At 32.0% G+C, this 21899-nt stretch overlaps 1 protein-coding gene across 1 annotated transcript in view; it reads right to left on the reverse strand.

Annotated features, from left to right (window-relative positions):
• The window catches only part of LOC148307920 (uncharacterized), a 368047-nt gene that overhangs the window by 86061 nt on the left and 260087 nt on the right, over positions 1-21899 (reverse strand). Inside the window, exon 5 of the mRNA XM_088262611.1 lies at positions 7613-7675. The gene's annotated coding sequence lies outside the window, so the exon portion shown is untranslated. The remainder of the gene's footprint in view (positions 1-7612; positions 7676-21899) is intronic.

Raw genomic sequence — 21899 nt, forward strand, 5'->3', positions numbered from 1 at the left:
AAGCCAACAGAGCGAAAGGTGTTATTTTATATATTTATAAAACCTTAAATAATTTTATAATATTTTATTTTTATTTTAATAAAATTTATACGTAAAACGGTAATTATTAAAAAGATCACTTAAACAGCATACGGCAAGTCGTAAGTCCTGTATACCTACGTAAAATGGTAATTAACAACAATGGGAATTACTACAGTTTAAATATAAAATCATGGATAATCTACACAGCGTCGTTTTTGTGAAAAATCACTTCAAGGGCGCTTTATAATTTACATTTTACGTAATTTAGGTATTTACAGTTTTATAACTATAAACTTACAAATATGTAATCACGCAATGCAATCTATGTCTACGGGAAAAGTGAAATTTTATATTTAAACTTTCCGGGGGTATGGAAGTAAATGAACGTCAGTGCGAATTTTCCTTAAAGGAGTATCGACGTTAATGAACATCGAAGTCGCCCTGACAGATTAGTATGATGTAACTTGTATAGCAATGATATCTGTGGATATTTGTGTGTAATTTTGTCATAATTGAAAAATATTTCGAAAAGGCTTTTTTTTAAAACATAATTTCTATCATCATAATACGTCGATTGAAGATTTTTTTAATGAAAAAAGAACCCACTCCCCAGAGAAAGTCAGATTTCAATTTTTGTGATCCCGGAAAGGTTAATTTGTTTACAATGAATAAGAGATCCAGAAAACGTGGGTGTTGAGTTTGGATCGAAGCTCAAAAGGAAGCCGAATTCTGTATAGATCTCAGATTCGGGGAAAGTTCGCTGCGGGATCTGCAACGGCGAACGCTTTATCAATGAAATTTGTATTTGGACAAAGTTTGAGCTCCGAAAGCTTATGTTCTTGCTGATCGAAGGGTTTCTGTCTACCGTTGATTGTCTCAAAATAACAGAGCTCTGAGATAAACACAATTGCCATTTCGTGAATCTCCATAAACTATGTCCAGCAAAGCTTGAACGTTATTCTTTCTGGACTCTTCAACCAGAGTTTTCTAGGATATGTGAATATATAAGATGTCTAATGATATAATACTTTATTTTATGATGGAACTGTAAAGTTTAATGATATACGAACACTGATAGTTACGATCGTCGATTTCTTGAATATTTTTCGCAGAATTTCTTGAATACTTTGTGGCACATTTTATAAACTTTATAAAATTAAACAACTTTGTTTTAACCACTTTTTATTATTGGTACACTTTAACCTACCGGTTTTGACAAGAACTTTGTCATCATCAGGGTTAATAAATTCTAAAACATTAAAAACATTAAAACACTCATAATTAATTACATTCCCTTACCAAAAACTTCCACACACTCCGTAATAAATCGTAAATGTTATTTTTATCGTGCATTGCTTAGCAACTCCAAATAACTACGAACGGAATCACCCAAAAACAGTAAGAATCCACGCACGCATACGTAAAATGGAGCACACACACAACAACCTACTGTGCGGAATTTTTCATTCTAGGAACAGAAATTGGAAAAATTTCAAAAATAGGACTGTTTCTAAATTTAATTGATAATATTACGATCGTTAATATTTTTTCTGGCATACAGAATAATAGTATTATTTTATTGTGTTATTTGAAAAAATCCTAACTAGTTTGTTTATAATTTGAGGCACGTCAAAGTTTTAATAGTATTTAAAAAAAATTGTATTTAATAGTTTTATTTCTTAAATGTTTAAAATGAAACACGGGTCTAAAAATAGAATATAACTTAATTAAATTGCATCATAAACATAGAAATACAATAAGACCGCTGCTTTTCTGTTTATATCTTGATATTCGATTAAACCCCTAGGCTGACGATATGCAAAAGCGATTTAGCTGATATCCTAGATCACAATATAGTCACGGAGGATTTTGGGTGACCTCAGTTTCCTCATCTACATGGATCTCAAGCAAAACCGAGACCTAACTGTCCAACAGGCTTTAGTTAGATAAAGCGCCAGGGGAGAAGGTTTAAATTAAAATTAGGATGTAGAGTTAACGGAGTTTAAATCTAGATTACATGTAACGTGGGCGGTGAATTTACAGCCTGCATATTGGACATTAACACACTGCTCAAGTTAACGGGATGTTTAAAATAGAAAGTAATTATCGAGACATACGTAAAATATTCACGGTATTAATCAGTTATTACTCATATCGAGCCAGTACCTCAAAATGAACCGCTGATGGAAAAATAACATATTACTCGAAATGACATTTCTTATATTATTTTTTGAAATCTCAAAACAATGATCTGGGCATTTATGGAGCTTACGATTTTGAACAATATATGTATATAGAAGTACCAAGAATTTGAGTAGTGCGGTTGTCAATCATGGTGAATGTTACACGTGTGTAAAGTGATCACTTAAACCAGCCTATGATGATCGTAAGCCCCGTAAATGCCCAGACTTCCAAATTATTCTACGTCTTTGTTAAGAAGTCAAAAAATAATATAAAAAATAACTCCAATAATAAGAGATAATCCTGATTTCTGAACAAGTATTTGGACACACTCAAATGTTGACATTTCTTCAATTCTCCATATGCTTTGTATCTTACATTCCCAAAATATATGAGGTCAATAATGTTCTAATAATAAGTAAAAAAAATATTTTAAAAATGTGTGTTTACGTAATGTAAATACGTTAATAAAGTTTGAAAGATTAATTTAAAGTCAGAAAAAGTAAATTAAAATTAAATTTACTAGATATATAGATTTATTGAAAGTAACCATTGACAACTACCTCCTTCATTTTAACTCGTGGAACTACGTTTGCAGCTGCCAAACGTAATTGAATGATAAAATTTCGAAATAATCGTAATTGAAAATCAGTTTCCAACATGGCGCCTCGGAATGTTAACGGGATGCACAAAATTAGATTCCAACGGGCGCAATTTCCTGGCGAGACTGGGCCCATGTTTGTGCGGGGCGCGGCGGGGGGGCGAGGGGAGGGGAAGACCACGTGACCTGGGAGCCATTTTACAAGGGAGGGGGTGGAGGGCACATTAATTTGCTTCGTCAGTTTCCAGAAAAAAATATGGGGCAAAGAAAAATCTTAATAAGAAGGCGCCTACACATAAAAAGCTTTTAGTTTTGTTTCCACATAGCGGGCGAAATGCCAAAAGCATTCGAAACAAGGATTTTTTCCCTAATTTTAGCTAAACAGAACAACAAACGAATGATTAAAGTATTACCTTGGTAAAACTTTAAGTGAATTAATGAAAAGGAAATGAATTAGCAATAAAAGAATACGTTGGTATATCTCTTTTAATGCGAATCTAACCGTTTTTTTAAATAAAAAAATACAGAAAAAGGATAATAGGAGTACAAAGGGAATATTTTTACTGTTTAAACCGTATCATTTTAGATCTTACACCTGAGTAGAAAAAATCGCGTATCACAGAATAACGCAAATTTGTATATCAGAGGGAAAAAAAGATTCGAGGAAAGCTTTTCATGCAAAACCGAGATAGTAGGGATTTCCGATCCCGAAGGGAAACCCTTATCTCCGGAGAAGGATATTTTAAAAGAACAAAGGGTTCCGTAACATTACCGCGGCGATCAATAACAGCTTAAATCATAAAATATTCGTACCTTAATCGAACTGCAATGAAATTTACAATACAACATATTCACGTTTATAAATATTCGCTTTCGGTTATTTTGGTGAACATTTCAGAGAAAACAATTATTCTGTTAAAAAATATTGTTTCTCTTCACAAAATACCATAGGATTTTATTATTCGTATATTTACCATATATTTCAAATGTTGTGACCGATAAAGCTGCGCAAATAATTAAAAATATATCTTTTGAAAACATTATTTTCTTACGTTATTTTAAACGAAATGTTAATATTTTTTTCCAGTTGAACGTTTGTAACTTCTTCTGTCGGGATTTTAATTTATTCTTTAATTGAAAAATGTAAACTTATTAATTCAATCATTATAAAATATTTTCTTTCCCAGACAAGAAAGAACACCAAATAACATATATTAAAATAGTTACCATTAAAAGTCGAAGTCAAAATGCGATCGCTCAGACGAATGTGTGGCAAAACGATGTTTGATAGATGTTCGAATGATGAAATAAAGAAAGAATGTAAGGCTGAGATAAGCATTATCGATAAAATTAAGAAAGGTGTGTTGAGATGGTTTGGACATGTGGAGCGTATGAGTGAAGAAAGAACGGTTAAACAAATTTATGAGGCGAATATAGTTGGAAAAAGAAGCAGAGGACGACCGAGGAAAACTTGGCACAATTAGGTATGTCAAATACTTGAAAGCGGCCGGGTCAGGAGTCGTAATAATCGTCGGGTATGTATGAGGAGATGCATGAATGTAGAAGAGGCAAAGAATGTTTGCAAAGACCGAGTGGTTTGGCGTTCGATTCTCTCTGCCTACCCCTGCGGGGAAGCGGCGTGATGGTTAGTTAGTTTTTTAGTTAGTTACCATTAAAAAAATAATGGTTGTACTTAACAGATTTTCTGTTTTTTGAGCTAATATATTTTAAATATATGCACATCAATCACTCTTTAAAATAAACCTATTTCAGAAATTTGTTGGTATTTTTTACATTTTACGCAACAACAAAAAAAACAGTTGAGAATCACTTGCGAATTGTTTATTTAGAGACGCATAATTTTATGATTATTTATCGACAAGATCCTTTAACTAATTTATTTTGATTTTTTCCAAACATGACATTTTCTTTATCAAGTCAACCGTTAAAAAAAACATAATTTTTAGGTGTATTATATTGTTTAATTAATTAACACTACGTTTTTTCAATGTTATCATATTTTGTTTCAAGAAAAAAGGCAAACTGATCTTTAACAACTGAAAATCGACGTTTTTCGAAAATTTTACTTCTATGCACAATTAAATTTTTATGTTTTGAAAAGGGAATAATTTTTTAAAAATAAGATATTCATTTCACAAGTTTTAATATTAAATGCTGTATGTGCATGTAAACGTATATTATAAACGCAAAACTTATACTGAAACTCAAATAAGAGTCAACAGCCCGCAAAACTTCTTCATATATTACTTTTCTTACAAGAGTTGAGTTCTCACTTGAGTCATCAAGTGTGGAAATTTCTCACCGATATTTTCATGGCTGGTTTAAAATTCAAATATAAACTTGGCGGAGTTGAGTATGAAAATTGGATTTGATTTGATAATTATTTTAAAAAATCCCACCTAGCTCGTTATAAAATTATGAGGATTTACTAGCATTAAATACAAATTTACCGCGCATATTGCTACGATTTAAACTTTACATTTTAATTTATGTTTTACTTAGTACATACCACTATTTCTTAAAATCCATTATGACACGTGTTTCGATGCATTCCGCATCATTTTTAAACACTGCGGAATGCATCGAAACACGTGTCACAATAAATTTTAATAAATAGTGGTATTCAATAAGTAAAATCAAACAAAAAACGGATAGATTTTACTACAAAGTGACTTAATTAATGAAATTTAAACTTTTTAATAATTTAACGCACCAAAGAGACGATAAAGTCGCTAATTTAATGGATCATTTGATGGGAATGACTTCAGCGAGTGACAATACACTACGTTATCTTACGCCTTCATAAAGCTTGTTGCCTTCAAAAACGCAGTTGTTAGTATTGTTTAGCTCGTTAAATCGTGAGGGAAGAACGCTCGCCAAAATTTATGGCAGCAATAAAAACGTGATAAACAGGTCGTGCCCCAAAAGCGAGCGATGGTCGGGAGTCCTGACGAAAAGAGGATATTATTTACAAGTTGGTGAGAGCTGTAATATGGCCCCGGAGGCCTGCGCTGCGCTCCTGCGCTCCTGATCTCCTCCCCTCCTATAAGGATAGTTTCCCAGGTGAGGGCTGTCTCCGGCCCCGGGCCCCTAGCCCCCAGCCTCAGGGGCTGCCGGGTGCCAAGGGACCCCCAGTGGGTGGCACTTAACAACATTACACATTTTCCGCCAATTAGCCACCAAGTAGAGGAGTATCTCCTGACTTCCTTTCCCCACTGAAACTTGCGTTCCTAAATATTTTTACACGCACGTAAAGGGGATAAGAAAATATGGTCGAAGGATAAAGTAACATGCGAAATGAGTTAAAAGGGTGTTGAGAGAATGATTGACTAAAATTTACTTGTGTGCCCACTTAAATAAAATGTACATACTCGTATTTAATAAACTGATTTATGTAACCATAGTTTTATATAATTTAATGTCGTAGAATATTTGTGTTATTCAACGCCATTGCAGCAGATATTTTTTTGCGGTGTGGATGAAAGGACCTGAATAGCAAAATTGTTTATATAAACTCTTAAGATAAGTATAGACAGGCACCATGGCGTAGTTAGGAAGACGCTAGGCTGCGGAACAAGAGTCACGAGTTTGATACACGCGTATTGGAAAATGAATTCAATAAATATTGTTTTCAATAAATTTGGGTGTTTTTATTGTATGTTTCATTTCTACCTTCTTTTTCCTTACTGTTTATCCTACTTGCAGACAAAACTCTAAAATAAAGCCTTAGCGGGTTATCTCTTAAAAAAAGTATTGCATAACCCAACTATCGCTGATTTTAAACTATGTATAGATTTTTGTTTGTTGAACGTTTTTCACAGATAATTTGTGGCACATTTTATGAACTTTATTAAATAAAATTAGAAATTTGTTTTTAACCATTTTTTATTGGTACTCTTCTCCAATCATACCATATTCAGGAATAAACATGTACTATTGTACTAGTATCTTCAGGGATCCACACAATATTTTTTGTTGCAATTATAAAAGCACATGATATTTCAAAAATCTAGTAAGGAAGTTGATAAGTATAATTTATATTTGAAGCACTAACTTTGTGATTTTCCATTTTTAATTAAAATGTAACTTTGTTTTAAAATCACTATCAATATTTTATTAAAACTTAATTATAATGTCTACCGGTTTCGAAGCTAACAGCTTCTTTATCAAGACTGACTAATACTAGTAATAATCTTAATATTTATAGTGGTTTGAAACCAAGTAACATTTTAATTATAAGTTGATAAGTATTTATATGGGTTACTGAATTGTTGCGGTTACTAGATGCTAATATTGAAATTTAGGAAAAGAATGCGAGACTCGTAAAACATGTGTATGACGACGTTGAAGTATGCGACAAATAGGCAGTAGCCAGGAATCAAACGTACATGTAAAGGACTTTTTGATATTATAGCATTTTAATAGGGAACAATGCTAGATGAAATGTACAAAAACCAAAACGTAAAACCAAGTACGAATGTGCCAGACGGCAATTTGAATGGATTTCCCGGGGGCGGAGCAATATGTGAACTTGGGAGTTATTAAGTTATAGAGTTGCTCTAAGTATCGGCTTATGGCACCACGTGGAGCTATAGAGACACGGGAACTCTAATGGTGGCGGCTGCTGGCTAATTATTATTACCGGACCGCCACAGGGATAGAGCCTGGAGCTTGTTATTCTATTACTATATATTCTACGTTATTTCTGCGCCACGTAAACCGAGAAGAAAAAAAGACCAATATCAAATTATGCTTAAAAGTAAATATAAAGTTTACATTAAATCTTACCAAGTATCTTGAAACTGACGAGTCACAGGAAAGAAACTTAGTGACCATCCGAGGTCATCTCATCTGGGAAATAAACAAAATTAAATCATTATAAGTACTGTCAAAATAAATTACTATTCGTTATTTTCGAACCCTGATACGCACTCAATAACGCATGGGACACTGCATCGCATCGACACAGTGTTATCTTGATCGTAAAATACGTGAAGGCACGGTGATAAGTCCTGCGCTTCTAGTACAGGTCCAGGATGATATTATGATAAATAAATACAAGCTTAAAAATCTTATGTTTTGTTCCATCTTGAAAATTGAATCCGAGAATTTCGGCACGAAAGCCAAACTTGCTAACCACAACGCTACGGAGGCGGACAGTAAAATAAAAGTTGCACACATTTTTTTTATAAAGACCCTTAATTCATCCAGCTATTCTTTTAGATTCGAATAGCATTTTTCTGGTATCGTCTCTTGACAAGAAGTGTTCACAAAAGTCCTCCCACAAGCTTCTTCACTTACACTCACATCATATCGCAGGGTATTTACTATAACTAGGTAACTTTTCAATAAGCTTTGTTGAGAAATTGAAATACGAGATTATGAGTAGTTTTATAAATCAGTTCTTGTATTTTTTAAATACTAGAACTGATATTTAAACACCATAAAAATTCTTAATGATTTCAATACATCATTATAACACATATGCAGACCATAAAAATTGAGTTATATATTCAGTGGGTAACCCGAAAACTTGGATTTCGAAGTAACCTATTTGTAGTAATTTTTCCACAATATATACTCGTATATATAGGTATATATATATATATATATATATATATATATATATATATATATATATATATATATATATATATATATATATATATATATATATATATATATATATATATATATACATATATATCAAATATTAGTATATTACATTAATGGATGTTATAACATGGAGCGCATAACCGATCGCCATGACTTCAAATAATTTTAGAGTTATTTATTACATTTTTGACATCTAGATAAGGAAGAGTATGGAAGTCCGGGCATTTACAGGGCTTACGACCAGTCATAGGCTGGTTAAATGTTAACACTTAACTAGCCTATGACAGGTTGTAATCTCTGTAACTACTCAGTCTTCCATATTCTTTTTTAACTATGTTTAGATGTAAAAAAAAAACAAGATAATTATTTATTTATTAATTAATAATATTTCAATTTCATAGTATTTCTGTGAGCTTAAGCGGCTCATTATTAGAAATAGGTATCAAACTGTGGTAGAGTGGGTTCGAACCGAGAAACTCTGACTTAAGAGTCCGCGACACTAACCACGGGACCATAACTCGACGGTTGATGAATTAATGATCGAATGAACAGCGCGTCAAGCGAATCCGGATTGGCATAAAAAAATGATAACATAATGATCATTATTGCATTAATACAGTTCGTGAAGAGTTTTTTGAAGATAAATAAAAATTATGTACGTAAAAAAGTACATATTGAATGTGTATGGGGTGACATTATTTTATGTACATGTACATACTATTCATGTTAATCTGTAGAAGCAATATCTGATAGCAGGGAGTCAGGAAATATTAGGTTATTTTCATAATGTTTAGTCCTACAATGGAGTGTTACATGGAAAAGCTTTCAGTCGGAACAGCTGATCCGAGGTTCCGGTTCCGGGTACGGTGACCTTGTCCACAATTAATAACCTAAATCACTATTTAGACGTAACCACCTCACGGGGAGAACAAATGGGATTAAAAATAAATTATTCAGAGATGGTAGAAGTATGTGAAAAGGATTTTCGGAAAACAATTTCCACGATATTTTATTCTCATTGTCAAGGATTAATAAATCATTTCGCATATGTTTTTGAAAATAATGGGAAATGCAAAAGCATGCTTTATTTCGCAAAAAAATATTTGTATGAATAAATACGTAAACTGAAATACATAATGAAGTAGAGGTGTAATTAAAGGATAAGTTTTTTTTGTATATTATAAGCATTGGTAACTTTGTGGTATGGTAACATAACACTCTCCTTGTCATTCATCGTTCACATTGTGTAATACCACTTAAAATTAAAAGTGGTATTACACAAAGTGAACGATGAAGGAGAGTGTTAATGGATAAGTGTTCATTTTTCGGTCCAGTTTTCATCAGATTTGGATGGTAATTGTTACTTTTTCATGGTTTGTACTTCTTTCCAGATTAAGTTTTTGATGGAAAATATAAGGATTTAAAAATCCGTAATGCTTCTGCAAGGGTCACAACCCTCAGCAATGAGGAGTAAGACGGAGAAGAAAGAAAGAAAATACACGACCAACTTCGTGCACTAATTGGCGTGATTAGCTTATAATGATCGAATCCAAAAACTGAATTAAGTAGCGACTTGTTCGAAGGAAGTCATTATTTAGTTCGGTTTTATAATTCGATTACTCATGTCCATAATTAAGTGATAATTTGAATTTCAAAATAAACTTCATACATCATTGATTTATTTCATCATATACATAAAAACAATATTACAATAATGTTCCCTTACTGAGTTTAAGTAAATTAATCAACCAATTATTGTATTATAGAGTTTTCATCAAATTGATCAAGGAATCGATTAGAATACAAATTATTTTTATACCACCTTTAAGAATATGAATACTGAAGTTATAAATTTTTTGATTCATCAATAAAATGAAGTTACCGTTAAAACAAGTGTAATAAAAATCTACAAACGGTTTAAAGGCATGCAATACAAAGGGATATTTAAAGTACTAAGACTTCCTAAAATCCCATATAGTCACTTTGACTACCCCTTGCACTCTTGCAATTTCTTTCTCTATGTATCAAATAAATTCAGACACCAATTTACGGAATCATCACTGAAAGCTCTATCGTATCTGATTCCACCTAAACCCGAAGAAAAACTTTTTTATCGAGCGGAGTACTTTAAGACTAGAATTACTTGCCAAGCTTAGTTGTCGATTTCGACCCTACTTCAGTCGAATAAGGATGCAAAAGAGGCCGATTTCGGTAACCACAATTTTGGTGAGAGTTGGAAATTTTTTCTCCCAGTCCCCCGAGTGGTTTGCGCACTCTCGTCCAATATACATATATCAAATTAAAATATTTTAAGTTTAACAGCATAAGATAAAAACGCTGCGAAGTTGACAGATATTCATCGATTAATATTATCTTAGTAAACAAAGAAGTAAACATAACTTATATAAATGTTCAAGATTAATAATACGGGTAGTCGAGATTAGCAAAACAGGGTCTGTCATTTGCTCAATTAAGTCATCACTAAAAACACTGAGTAACATTTATCATTATAAGATATTTTAAAGATCTGAAAATACATACTGAGACTTACACATTTCCGTCATTCATAACTTTTTCATCTATGTTGAAATATCAATAAAAAAAATTAACTACGTAATGGGGATAATCCAGCATTTGAGAACAGAATTTCGAATACACTTAAAACATTGTTTTAAATTACTGACAAAAAAACAGAGATTTGTATAGAAAACATCACTCGACAACATTGTAATTAAAACTTTTATATGCAAGGGCACCGATGGAGAATTTTTTTCAAATACAACGAATTAGATTTAATCGTATTCTCGTAAAAATGTAAAATTACGTTAAAACACGTTTTAATGACTGATACAACGTATCAGTCATTAAGACTTCAGTCTAGAGGTGATTTTTATAAAAAAAGGGTTATATAAATTGGCCGAATTTATTATTATTAACGTAAAGTATTCAACAGTTATATTACGACTACTGATTAAAATATGTTTAATATCAAATAAATGTGATATTTTTAATTTGTTACTCAGTATTATGAACAGTAAGACTCATTTACTTAGCCTTTATTAAATTAATGTTTTAGATGAGGTTGAATTATTATGATGAAGTGCCTTGTGCACCATAGGGTGCAGGCACGGCATAGAAAGAGAACCCATAAAAAAACTTTTAATCTTCGAAGACAAAACGACCTAACAGAATAAAGATTTCGCTTATCTTTGCAAAACAAGAAAAGTTATTCAATCTGGAAAAATTAATTATTCAGAAAATACTAATTAAAAAAGTTTCCATAAACACGACCCCAGTAAAATGTTATTCATCATTATGTATTCTGGACATTTATTATTAAGAGCGTGCACACCATGAAATTAAGACGAAACCTCAAGAAAACTTTGTTATTTTCGTCGGACTTTTGAACGGGGAAGATAAAGGTTGTCTTAGAAAAACGTAAAATGCTTTATCTTGAATTCGGACATACCAACAACGGATATGAAAAATACTTTGGAAATTCTTATCAACCACTTCCAAAAAAACGTAAGAATCATTGGTTTTTATTTGTAAGCATAAATCGCTCACTCCTTTCAAGAACGTCATAAATCAAAATACTTGATTTTTCAGGAGAACGTTTTTAAAGTTTAAAAATATAACACAATGTGTTAGAAATAAATATCAAGCCACTTACTGTACTTTTTACTGTGCAACAGATCTTTTTAAGTAAAACCTGATGGTTTTTTCTCCATTTGAAAAATATATATGTAGTTTATTTAAAAAAATAATTAAGCAATACCTTTTCTTCAAAATGCAAAAACAACACTTTCTGCCCTGGAGTGGGTAAATATTAAGTTAAAAATATGCCTCTTTTGCTGGGATATAGTACATTTTCTGGGCATTCCGAAAACATGCACAACTGAAAATTGACGAATTTTGATTTATGACGTTCTTGAAAGGAGTGAGCGAAATGTATTTACAATAAAACGAATATGAAACGAATATATCAGTATTTTCGATTATTATCAAGGGAGGACCAAGCAAGAGTTTAAAATATATATTATTGTTATTTCAACATAGATAACGAAGTCTATTCAAGGCTTACAACCCGTCATTAGCTGGTTAAATTGGTCACTTTATACACTGTAACATTTACCATTTTACCAATGATTACAACAAAATTTATGCGTATTTATACTTCAATTGAAAAGATCAACAGCATTTGTTTGTGAAACGTTGTTAGTGGCATCTTTGGTTTAAATTAGTATATTTTTTTGTTGGGAGAAACATTCATGACCTGTATGTAATATTATAAATGTAATATTATGTCTAGACGTCACTAAAGACAAAAATCGATAAAGAATAACTTCAAAATGGAGCGAATTCAGAATTTGTCAACAAAAATTTGACTTGCTCAAAATATTGCAAAAAAACATAACTTCGCATTATTTGTTAAGAGTTACTTTATCGAAATAAAATGTTTTTTTTTGAAAAAATGTTAATAATATTTTAATTCATCGTTAAAATGGTACAGTATAAAAGTTGAATACTCCGCACTTAGATCTGCGTAAATTTTCACCCCATGATTAACGAGGGTCGAAATTGACTTGAAATTATACCTAGGAGGGATTATTAAAACTTTTGAAGTTCTAAGTAACAAATTATAAAGGAAGCAACCCTCCTTGCAAGCCCACCGGAGGTCTGCCTGTAGCCCTGCAAGGACCCTGATTGCCGCGAAACATAATAATGAAAGAATGCGCGCATAGGGACAAATACATTGAGATATATTTATAAAGTATACTTATTTCAGAATAAACAAAAAGATAAATTCATTCCGAAGGTACATAAGATTACAACATACTTTATTCATCCTACGATGGTTCCAGGGGGGAAATGATTTTACATATTTATGTATCTATTCGATATTGATAGAAGAAGCTGTTTAAATTCACCGCGCATCCCTCGGGAAAGTGGTTTATCCTAAGGGTTGCGTTTAATATCAAAACGCCAAATGCAAGTTAATATTCAATTAATATTTCTGACTGTACGTGCCGAAATAAAATGGACATTAATGGAATAATTAAACTTTATGGCTTTTGGGACTACTTCCAGTCAAATCTAAATGGAAAATTATATTTTTCAAATAGATTTACGCAAAGGATATGAAAATTCAAAATATGACTTAAAAATATGATGCTAAAAGTACTTACTTTTAATGGAGGTTATCTTTTGGATTTATTAAGAACTTGGCTAAATGAATCGCGGTTGTGATTATTTTAAGCGCCTTTGAAGTAAAGTTTCACGAAAATGGAGCTATATTAATTTGCTTAACTAATAGAACCCCTATCAGAATACGTAATCAAAAAACTCTCTCTATATTTTTGACAAAAAGTTGCGTAGTAATCTTGTATGATATTTGAGATCCCATGTAAAATACACCAAAAATTAAAGATGAAACCCCTGGTAAAATATTTATACAACACGTTTTATTCACACGGGTAAAAAGAACGCAGTTGTAAAAAGAGTGTAAGAAAATATTAAATTCATTTGTAGATGGGATTTTATGACCATTTATCTTCGTTTGAATACGCTAGCTTCGATAAAAAGATCAATGTATATTTTTTGTTCACATGTACTCTACAAGATATTTCATATTCAGATAATGTAAAAAATACACATTGGGCGAGGGAGCATTTTAGAGAGAGAAGCTCTCAACAGGAAGCTAATCGTAAAGGAATGAAAAAATGCCTCAGGAGAGTGGTGAAGGTTTTGGGGGAGGAATTTGCGAGGGGTGGTGACAGATGGCGTAGAAAATTTTCTGTATTATAGCATATGTAATAATCGATCTCGATCAAACGCAACTGAAAATCGAATAACCTTTACTTGAAAGAAAGAAGCAATAAAAAGTCAATAAAAATACTTAAAATATTACCTTAAAATATTACCTATTGGCCGAAATAAACACGCGATGCCAGATTCGTGATCTCGCATATATCTCAGCTGCAAAAAAGTGCCTGCTTGTCATATTGATTTAGTGTAATGAAGATTACATAAAACAAGGATCGTTTTGAACAATTCGTTTTATTTATTTTTCTGGAGTGCTAATTTTACTCTAAATTAATCTACATTACATAGTAAAATGGATCTAAAAAAATAATTAAAATAAATTAATCAAATGAATAGCTACATAACGCCGATTATGCAGGTAAAAATAAGAAATGCATCTAAAAATTCAGATTGTGGAAGCGAATTATTGGTCGAAAAACTTCAAAGGAGAAATGGAATACACAAAATAAATAAAAAGGCGAGAAGTTTCTCTCTCCGTGGTGAATAAATTGGGGAGAGGAGAAGATGGAGTAAGATGCATAAATCGTGTGGTGAAAAATCACATGCATACTCGACGGGGCACATTGGCGTTTTATAGGATCAAGGCGGAACCACGGAGCGGCCATAAATGCTTATATTGGCGGTTACCTCCAGGCGTACTTCTGCGAGTAAACGTTAATACAGGTAACTAAAGCGGTGTATTTTAATACCTATACTACTCAAGTCAAAAACAAAACAAAATATTTAATATTTTTTTCTACCGATGACTTGATTTACTTCAGGATATAGTTGAAAGTTTAAGAGTTGGAAGGTAAATCGTAATTGCGTTAGTTAAATGTCGCAGTTATTCTTTTGTAATTGTAAGAAGACATCATTGGAAGCGTAAAGATTAGGACTTTAGTTACGTTGGCCACCAATAATTAAATATATTTTCCACTTCAGGCAAGTGAATAATCAAACTTATAGGAAACAAAGGTTACAATTTTAGATTTTTATTTTATTTTTCTCGTCTATTGATTCTCAAACTTGATAAAATGAGAAGAAACTTTATACTTAATTGTTTAATTTCTATAGCTCAAATTACATATTTTAGTCGTAAATATCAACATTCTTCTTCGGGAAAAAATAGTAAAAAACTTAAGTATAACATTCCTTAATCTAGATTATTTAATTTCGCAAAGTTCAAGTATTCAGTTTTAGCCTTATGTTAAAAATATATTTATATATATAATTCTAAAACGGGGCGAGCATAGCATAGCATGAAACCTTTTATAAAAGCCTATTTATACGAAAATTAATGCAAATTTAGCGATTTTCAATTTTTAAACCGACTGAAGTTAATAGATTTCATTCACAAGGGGAGTGATGCGAGGCTTACGATAGTGGTATTTAAAAAAGGTCATTTAACCGACCCATTGGTTAAAAGAAGCATTAAATTGTTTTGATCGTTAATTATAGACCGTTTTTCCAAAACTCTATGCTGTTCAAAAATAACATTATTCATAAGAAAAGGAAGATTAGCGGAGTGATCTTCCTTTGTGCGTACAAAATATCTAGAGTTTATTTGATTACATTGAAAACTATGAAAAATCCCCCATTACTTGAACGAAGTTCTTTTAAATGAATTTATATTTTGAAGAAATTGAGTGTTCATTTAACTGCAAACATGTGAGCAACAGGTAAGACGGCTCAAACCGGTAGTAACTTAGACACCTAATGTGAAAGTAAGTATATAAAACTCGAAAATAAGAAAAAGGGCAGACACGTTCAAGTATGCGCTTATACAGTACACAAAATAATCTGCGCTCTGGGGTTGTAAACGAAAATAATTCGAAATGCTTGTATTGAGATTGATTTCTTTTGATGCTCGTACATTCCGGAGCCAACCGCCTGAAACAGGAAGAGTGGGAGGTGTTTTCAGAATTTAGTTCGCACGTACCGAGTCCCAATCGATTCGGTCTCCGGACTTCGGATTGACGCATGTTTCCTAAATGACGTTGACGTGAGCGCTGTAATCCCGTTAAAAATGGATGGAAAAGGAAAACAGCGATGGCTCAGTGACGCTATTTTATGACTCCGTAGTGTTTTCACGGATGAATTGTCAATCACGTGTCGAACTTTATTTATTTTATCTCCGCGATTATTCGGAAACGTGTAAATTTGATTTCTCACTCTCACCCACGCATGGCAAAACAATTATGTGCTGAATAATGAAACTGAATTGAATAAGGTTTGTGATTAATAATAAATATATGTTGATTTTTTTAAAAATAAAAATTGTTGATTAATTTGGAATACAAAAAAAAATATCATTTTCAAGGAGCGATATTTGTTGTATTGACGTTGTTGTTTAGACGTGCTTATAATATAATATATACGAGTACTAATATAATTATGTATCGGTTTGCCGTTTGGAACTATTCTTTATTATTTACATACATACAATGTACGTAACATAATTATTACAAGGTTTGAATGGATGATACACAACATTTTCCTTAAACCTGTTCACCGTAAACCTTTCAAAGATTTATTAGTTTTGTTATCACGTATTAGGAACCCTTTATCTCATAAAATGGTTTAAAACATTATTTCAAAACATTTTGGCTGTTATTCGATGAAGGCAATGAAATATGAAAGCATGGTTTATTCCAATCGAATGTAGAAATTTGCCTATAAAAGCATGGTTTACAAATTATTATAGCTTGCTTGAGAACAAAAAATAGAGAACACATATTTATGGATCATTATGTATTAAATTGAAGTTAATGTCAGAGTAAAAAATACCAACGAACATACTTAAAGGAAAAATATGCTAAATGCCTCAATGATGTTATTTATAAATAAAGAGTTTCTAGTAAATACACAAGTAGAAATAACGTAAGAACGTTCTTTTTTACATTTATTTATACAAAAAATCATAATTTCATTCAAACAAAGTATTTTTAAAAGCTGGTTCAACAACGTTTTGGATTCAAGGAACGTTCCCCATTGTTGGGTGTTCGGTGTGGAGGTTCAGTTTAGAAAGTAACCCGTTTATTTTTAGATTCAATGTAGCAAGTAACGAGATCGGACTGTCACAAATTACAAAGGAATGCTCCCACTCGAGCCATTACTAGGGGATGATTGATTTCTGTGGAATCCGCTAAACAGCTGACGTTAGGGCGAATTTTTTAATATACATAAATGATGTGCAAATGTTTGAAAATGCCCTAACAAGGCAAAACAATTGTCACAATATATTTTTTTATGTGTTTTTGTTAATAAAATACAACTTAGTAGACTCAAAAAATCTGTGTTTGATTTAAAATTAATACATAAAGTTTATGAAAGTATTCAAATAGCCCAATATGATACAATAAATAAACAAAATTATTAAAGGAAAACAAACATTTAAACCTTCTCAAACCTTTTCTCAAATTTATGCCACTATAAATACGAGTGTAGAAGTATGTACCTCTAGAAAGGGAAAGCAAAATAAAGGGGATGGGATGGGGGTGAGCTTGTAGGAGGGAAGAGAAGAGGGCAGCAGTTGCTAGGGAGAAGGGGAAGGGTGCATCGGGCTTCAGGTCTTGTCTCCAATATAAAATATAGAATATACGTACTGCAGATTCACTTTCAATTCAATTTCCCGAGAAATATAAAATTAATGAAAAGTAAGTATATTGGTACACGGAATTCGATTTAAAAAGATGTGTTTGTACTTTAAATCCATGTAGACACATAAAATAACTCTAGATCTAATCCAAGTAGAGTAAAAAACGTGTTGAAAGTTATTTTTAAGAAGAAAAAGATAATTCAAAAATACATTTCGTACAAACGGTATCCAATATTTTTCATGTAAATTATCTAAAAGAATAATCGATTGGGTGAAGTGATTATTGAGGAATAATTTAAGAGTTTTTTTTTTGGTTAAATAATATTTTGTTACATATTTCATTTACAAAGCATATTATTTCAGAAACCCCATTATATATTCATTTTTAATCATTTATTGTATAATGTATATCCAATCGCTTAGTGTAAATTTAACACAAAGGCATACGAGAATTAAGTTACAAGGGATAAGAAAATTTAACTATGTATTTCTATTTAAAATCATTAAAAAAGCCGTCTGTAATAACAGCGCTCAACATAAAATAAAATAATATTACCCCCGGTTCGAAGTCATAAAAAGTAGATTCACCTTGGAAGCAATAAAAAAGTTTCCGACGAAAGAAAAAAATAACACGTGCTTAAAGGAAACGGTCCCGGTTTTTCCATTTTTCGACGTTAAAATGTACCCTTTATTTTTCAACACAAATTTCATCCACTTCAAAATAACAATTTAGTTTGAAACTTGTTTGTACAACTCACGTAACAGATTAAACATCCACTTTATTGCATAACCAACAGTAAAATAATACAATTATAAAACCGTATAATTATAATTATAGTATAATACATAAAAAAGTAACGAATAATAAAATGAAGAAATGATATTATCTTCTTCTTCATCTTGTTATAGGCCTTGTGTCCTGTTTTTAAAGAGGGATTAGCCTCCTGCGATGTCGATTCCCAGCTATCGACACATCTCTTTGGTGGACATCTTCGATCTCGCATATTTCCTTGATCCTGGCGTTTCTCATTCTATGTCGAAGATTCTTCCCTGATATGCTTCTTAGAGTCTTCATTTCTGACACTCTAAGCGCGTTTTTTGTGGCAACGGTGTCCGCTCTACTTTCGATTCCATACGTCATGATGGGTCGGACACGAGTTTTTTAAATCTTGATTTTGCTGCCGATCCTCATCTCAGAATTTTTCCATATCCACATGAATATCCGAGTGAAAATTAATATAATATGAATGTTCACAAAATTTTGAGTGTGTCCAAATACTTGTTCACAAATCTTGGTTTCTCCACCAGCCAGCAACCAACCAACAACCAGCCTATGACTTCCATATTCTTCTTCTATGTTGACATATCAAAAATGTAATATGAGTATATTTATATAGCATAATATATATGCAACTACCGTCCAAACAATATAAATTTATGATTGAATGGTTCCGATGGTAAATTGAACAAAGTATTTTAAAAAAATGTATGTCATAATTGTTAAGTATGTATTTGTCCTATATTGTTTCGGCATTCACTTTGTGGTAAGACATTATGAAATTGTAAATGAAAACACTTGTTTTTTTACCACATGCGTTATATTTACTTTAACGACTAGATACTGTAGAAGATGGAAGCATCTGTAGCTTCCTAAACAAGTCGTTAAAATAAATTTAGTTCAAGTGGTAAAAAAGTGTTTGTATTTACAATTTAATCAATTTTTTCATCTTAAAAGAATTGTCTTGTATTTATGGAGTAGCGAATTAGATTGACGTTCTATAGAAAACGTATTTATTATTTTATTTATCGGTTTTGTGACGTTTACCCGCTCTTTCGTCGTCAAAAGCTGAATCCATTTATTCCGTGTTTCTACCCTCGCAGTAAAGCAGGTGCGTAGCACAAAAGTAGTCAGGATACTGAACACCTAAATCCTGAGGCCGTAAATAAATCACCAGACAGGCTGTCAATGCTTCCGGGACATCGCTGACTCCGGGGGATAGGAAATCGAAACAGTTTCTGTGCAGGAATAAGCAGTTAACAAAGGCAGTGAAATCACAAAGTGAAACAAACAAAGTGAATTTTATTACATGAAAATTGTGTCATAAAATGGGAAATCTTGCGTGCTCCCCATCATAACGACAAAGCCAATTTAATGTTTTAAATATTACGCACATTTTTTTGCCGGATGAACGCTATATGTCGGTAGTGTAATGGCAAAGGGTAATGGTAGTGTAGTGTAATGTAATGTGATGTGATGTGATGTGATGTAATGTAATGTAATGAAATGTAATGTGATGGTAATGGTAGTGTAGTGTAATGTAATGTTTATCTGTCAAATTTTCGTTTTCTAAGTTTGTTCCACAAAATGTCTAAAATAGTGTATTCCATAATCTGGCAAAAGAATATAGCTGTAGTTTCAACACTTATTTAGTTTTATTAACATATTTAAATATAAAAATACATAAAACAAATGAGTTATTTAATTTCACAAGTTTGTTTTTGCTCTCCTGTAAAATTTGGTCTAAGACAGATATACCCCTTCGCCTTTACACTGCCGATGTATATTTACTAGAAATATTTATGTTTTTATTAATATTAACATGTATAATCGTAAAGGCGGATAGTAGACAAGTGAATAAGTACGTAAAAAAATATTGCAAAAAAATATTGATCTCATGCATTTTTTTAACACTACACGAATAAGCTAGTTAAGAGTTTTATAAAAAATAGCATATTATGAATTATAACAGATGGAATATAATTGCATCGATTATTTTTCAGCCAAGAAATCATTTTCGAAGAAAGATTAGAGATATAAATGTTACGCTTTACCTCATCGATTCGATGGCCTACCCCTTGATGGAACAAAAGAACGAATTGAGTCGAATAATTAGGTTACGAAGAACATGGGTGTAAAAATTGGAATGTATTTTCTGTCCACGGAAGCGGGAAAATCTGAGGAATAAAATTTCCGTGTTCATATTACAAACCTACACGCTTTTATGTAACCGTGCAGGATGTCGAAAACTGGGTGAGATTTGATTTTGCCGGAAATGACAAAAAACGAAGGAGAATCTAGTCTACTGGGAAAGCAGAAAGGAAAGGAGATACAAATTTCGTGTACTCCTTTTTGATTTGTTCAAAATTCGTTCAAAGGGAAGGTACCCCACAGGAAGGGTTGTAAGACTGTAGACTATGATTGGCAACACGGCGCGAGGCGGCTTGATCCGGTTCCTAATGAAATCCCAAGGGGAGAAGCAAATTATTCCAGGATTCTATCGGTGGCTTCGGCGCTGAACTTCTTCCGTTTGCGATTTAGGGAAATTGAAAAATGTGCTACTGTCAAAGTCCCGGATTTTGGGCCATTTATCACCTGTTGTTTTATCAAATTAATTCACATTAAATATCTTAGGGGGTTTAATTATTAATTAAGGTGCGTCGCTGAAATTTTTGACCCTTTTAATATCTAAACGTAATATACACGTGTACCTATAACTACAACAGGTTATTTCAGCAAATTTTCAAATACACACAGTAATTAAATTGAAGTTTATAGTGTTGATTTAAATATTACGAACTAAACTTAATTTGAACGTCTTGAAGAAATGGTTATTTATTTATTAAAACATATTACACACATGAGTTACATATATAATATTCCCGATGAGTAATTTCCATTTCTCATTTTGGGACATGGGATTAAGGTTTCCAAGACTGAAAAAACCGATAAGAATGTAACAAGCAAGAAAACACAGGGCGAAATGTAAAATATAAAGCAATAAAATGTACAGTAAATAAACATATAAAAAACGTAAGGTAAGAAGCGTGCTTAACGAAACAACGAAAAAAAGATGAAATTTCGATATAGATAGCAAAGTCAACGTACTTCATATTTTACGATTAATATAAAACAAATTAACGTCATTTTATTACACATAAAGTGTCGGTGAATTTTTTGCACTTACCATATAATCGACAATAGCATAACGTCAATCAACTGAGTTATAAAATAGTACATTCAACAGTTTACGAGCGGCGCCATAATTCGCGTTATTT

Source organism: Brachycentrus maculatus, unplaced genomic scaffold, assembly GCF_059751285.1.
Source record: "Brachycentrus maculatus isolate JH-2025_06_01 unplaced genomic scaffold, ASM5975128v1 h1tg000185l, whole genome shotgun sequence".
NCBI classification, from domain to species: Eukaryota; Metazoa; Arthropoda; class Insecta; order Trichoptera; family Brachycentridae; genus Brachycentrus; species Brachycentrus maculatus.